Raw genomic sequence first — 4,825 nt, forward strand, 5'->3', positions numbered from 1 at the left:
TTCGGATCCAAAATTCACATTTCGAGAACTTCGCATAAAGTTTCTCTCTTCTTAATGTCCCTAGAACTTGTCGCAGATGATCGCCATGTTCTTTCTTACTTCGGGAGTAGATCAGGATGTCGTCAATGAAAACGATGACGAACTGATCCAAGTAAGGTCGGCATACTCTATTCATCAGATCCATGAAGACTGCGGGCGCATTGGTCAATCCGAATGGCATTACTACGAACTCGTAATGTCCGTAACGAGTTCGGAAGGCGGTCTTCGGCACATCCTCCTCTAGCACTCGTAACTGGTGATACCCGGATCTCAGATCAATCTTAGAAAAATAGCTCGCCCCTTGCAGTTGGTCGAATAGATCATCTATGCGTGGTAGAGGATAACGATTCTTGACCGTCAGTTTGTTGAGTTCTCTGTAGTCGATGCACATCCTGAACGATCCATCTTTCTTTTTCACAAACAACACGGGTGCTCCCCAAGGTGAGAAGCTCGGTCTGATGAATCCTTTTTCCAGTAGTTCATTCAGTTGACTGGATAGTTCCTGCATCTCTGCCGGGGCTAATCGATAGGGTGCTTTGGCTACTGGGGTAGCTCCGGGAATCAGATCGATTCTGAATTCGACTTGTCTTACGGGTGGTATCCCTGGAAGGTCCTCGGGAAACACATCGGGAAAATCGCATACGTCGGGCACATCCTTGATGTCCCGGACTTCGCGTTTCACGTCTACAACATGTGCAAGAAATGCGTGACACTCCTTTCGTAAGTGCTTCTGAGCTTGGATACTTGAGATGATTCTAAGAGTGGTACTAGGTTTGTCGCCCAAGACAAGGAAGGTTTCGCCGGTTGGCAGATTAAGGCGAACGGCCTTATCGTAACATAGAATGTCCGCACGATGTGAACTCAGCCAATCCATGCCAATGATGACATCGAAACTCTTAATCGAGACTGGCATGAGGTTGATTTGAAAGGGATTATCGTTTAGAGTTAGGGTGCAGTTTAAGTATATCTCTTTAGTGCTTTCAGTTTTCCCGTTGGCCATTTCTACTATGAACGGTTCACTTAATGATTGTGGTATTGGTTTTAGCATGCTTTTAAAGTCGTGACTCACAAAACTCCTTTCCGCTCCACTATCAAACAAAATGCATGCATACGAGTTATCGAGAAGAAACGTACCCGTAACAACAGTAGGGTCCGCAATGGCTTCATCTTGTCCCATTGCGAAAACTCGGCCTCTTCCGCCGGTATTCCTGTTGTTTGCCTTCGGGCAGTCCTTGCGGTAGTGCCCTGTGCTCCCGCACTCAAAGCAAGCGCGGCTTACTCCGGTATTAGCAGTGGGGGCGGATTGTTGGGTTGGCTCCTTGCAATAGCGGGCTGTATGACCCTTCTTATTGCACCTGGTGCATTGAAGGCCATGACAGAGACCGTGATGGTGGAAGTTGCACTGGTTACATTTCGGTAGCTTTCCATTGTATGAACTTGTGGGGGCAGAGTTGGTAGGTACAGTAATGGCGTGGGTCGCTATCACTTGTTGTTTCTTAGGGTTCTCCTGGAGGATTTGTCCCCTCCTCTTGTTCCAAGGCCTACTTTGTCCCTGAGCCTCCCTAGGTGGATTTGCGGCTGTTGTGATGGTACTCTGTTTCGCTCCGTGATCGATGAGTCGTTGCGCCAGGCGTTTAGCGCTGTTGTAGGTGATAGGGTTGGAGGCTAGGACATGCCCTTGGATCTGGGGTGACAACCCCCAAATGTACCTTTCGACCTTCTTTGATTCTGGGTTGACCATGGTAGGGCACAAAGCAGCGAGATCGTTGAACCTAGCTGTGTAAGCGACTAGGTCAGATCCGACCATTTTCAAATTCCAGAGCTCCTGCTCAAGCTTTTGCACTTCACCCCTTGGGCAGTATTCTTCCAGTAGTAGTACCTTCAGTTCTTCCCAACTCATGGCGTTAGCGACGGTGAGCGTCACTGAGTTCACATGGCTTTTCCACCAAGTGAGGGCTCGATCTATGAAGGTGCAAGCAGCGAACTTAACCTTGCTTGTTTCTTGGCACGAGCAGATCTCGAAGACAGTTTCGGTCTTTTCGAACCATTGCATTAGCGCAATGACTCCGCCACTGCCATTAAAAGTCTTTGGCTTCGAGTTGGAGAACTCCTTGTAAGTACACTCTCTAACATGGCCCTGGCCGGTGCCACTATTGGGATGATTTGTGCTGCTTCCTGTACCTCCATTGGCATTGGAGTTTATTTGAGAGAGGGTTGCTGCTACTGCTGCTGTGATAGCAGCCTGGACCATTGCCGGATCATAAGTTAGTGGTGGAGGTGGTGGTGGGGTTGCGTTGGTACGTGCTGATCTACGAGGAGGCATTGCTCTGTCAAAAGGAAAAATGAGATATTATAAGTTTTGGTGGTTGTGAGTTGAATGATATTGAGTTAACTGCCTTAAAATAGATTAAGAATTTGGTTTGATCAACAATGGGTTTTGAGCTTGATTTATTAATAACGTTTGAATGGATGCACTTATGAGTTGAACGGAAAACACATATTTAAAACCAGGAAAAAGGGGGTATGCCCTATATATATAAAACATATAGTTGTGTTACATCCGAGTTTAGACCAAACATTTTGACCTTTCTAAAGGTCTCCGATTACAGAAAGTTTTAACGAAAAGAAAATTCTTATCCGAAGTCCTAATTTATAACAAAATTTGAAATTCTGGCAGGCACTACTTGCGACGTAGGTTGCGCTTGGAGCTTGACTCCGCATCTGATTGCTTCGATTCCATTAGGCGTCGATCAAAAGCGGCTTGTTGCTCCCTTAACTCGGCTAGGGCTGCAATTATCTGTGCCTGAAATGCCTCAGACTGGAGTTGGACATTATCTTGTATCTTGTCCAGCCTACGGATATCGGAAGTGTGAACCTGCACTTCCACGTTGATATCCCGGAGTCGGCTTGCTTGTACTCCGGACTGATAGGACTGATTGGCTAACTTACCAACCATTACCGGGAGTGCTCGATCAGCCGAACTGCCACCGCGGACATCGTAGAAGTCCCGACACATGCCGTAGGGAGGGCGTATGCCTTGTTGTTGGCTCCAATGATGTAGGTGACTTCCCCAGACGGGAGTGGGTCCTTGGAAGTTCCTCACATGGACAGGAGGTTGAATGGGTGGTGGATCGATCACTTCAGGTTCTGAGTCAGTACCGGAGTCATCACCCAATTCTATGGGTTCCTCATCCTCTTCTGGATCATCTTCGATCCATCCTCCGTTGCCGTGGTTTGGGAAAGTAGGGGTCATTGGGGTGGTGAAATCCAGCCATTTGACTGTACGAGAAATAGGGTCATAAGAATTGAATAAAGTCGGAACATGCAAAACATGTAAGTTAGTTTAAATAGCAATTACTCCTATAGCATTTAAATTATTGTGTTTGATTCTAATAACGGTTTGGTAAGTTTTTAAAATTTGTTGTCCACTGCAGACACCCCTCGGCACACGTTAGTCGGCTCTCGGACAAATATAGTTGATCAGGCTATATCCTTCCCAGTTCCGATTACGTGTCCCAAGGCGTACCTGTACTGCACAACTCATTAATAATACTTCTAATATGGTACGATGTGGAACTGTTATTCATTACTAAATGAATGCATGCTTACTTTACAAAAACTAAATAGATTTAATTTCAAAAGTATGACTCTTCTCAGAGTGCTTTTTGCCCAGTTGAGTTTATAGTTGTATATAAAAAAAAATGGTTTTGATATACTTAATTCACTATAAACGATGCTCTGATACCAATCTGTCACACCCCCAAACCAGAACGGCGGAATCGTTCGGGGGCGGAGGACGTCATATTCAGTATCATAACAGTTCATAGAAAGGAAAGTACACACCACCATAATATAAATATGTTTGAAAAGTTTACATGATTGTAGGTGTTACATGTTTGCAAAAGAAATCAAATATAAAATGGTGATCCAAAATATGTTACTAACGCCAGTGCGTTAGTCTTCAGAAGTAGTTGCTACCTGGCTAGTGGTTTCCTGTGAATACAAGTTATTTCAAAGAAAAAGTGTCAACATTTAAGTTGGTGAATTCATAAGTGGTGTTTTGAGAAGGTGTATGCCATTCGAAAGTGTTTGCATGTTTTCCGGAAAAACCCTTATTTTCCTATAAAAGTATGAAATGCATATGAATGTTCGTGATGTAAATTGCAACTAATTTTACCGAGAAAATCCCTTATTTTCCTATTAGTTGTTTGGTTTGTATACAGGAAAAACCCTTAATTTCCTGACATAACTGGCAGTCTTGAAGACCGAAAATCGCAAGCAAGCGACGTGCTTGTAAGTCGTGTCATAGTTTTACATAGTAAAGCTATACGAAAATCGCCCTTATTAAATGAAGAGTAGTTTTAATGACTACTTGTTCATAAAAGCATAATACCATAATAATTGTATATCCGATGAGTTTTATAACCATACTAAACATAATATGCCTGTAGCGACGTTCTTCAGGCGTCGTAGCGTTATGACAACTGTCACCCCAAAAGACGGACTGTAGCTAACAGTCAGGGCGCGGGATCATGACTTCCCGTATAGATCTATACACATTTGACACGTTCTCCGAACGGGAGACTCTGGTTATAGACAGGACTTGCAGCATTATTTTCTAATAAAGAAAGTAACGTTTGAAGATATACACGACTCATGGATTCTCAACTAAGTCTGTAATAAGGTAGTAGTTTGTATGCAAAGTTTAACCTCTTTCACAATGTTTGACAAAGCATAATCATAAGTTCTTTGAATGCATGAAATGACTTAGTAAGGAATGTTACCC

This window comes from Lactuca serriola, chromosome 9, assembly GCF_051521515.1.
Source record: "Lactuca serriola cultivar US96UC23 chromosome 9, Lser_US96UC23_V15, whole genome shotgun sequence".
NCBI lineage: Eukaryota > Viridiplantae > Streptophyta > Magnoliopsida > Asterales > Asteraceae > Lactuca > Lactuca serriola.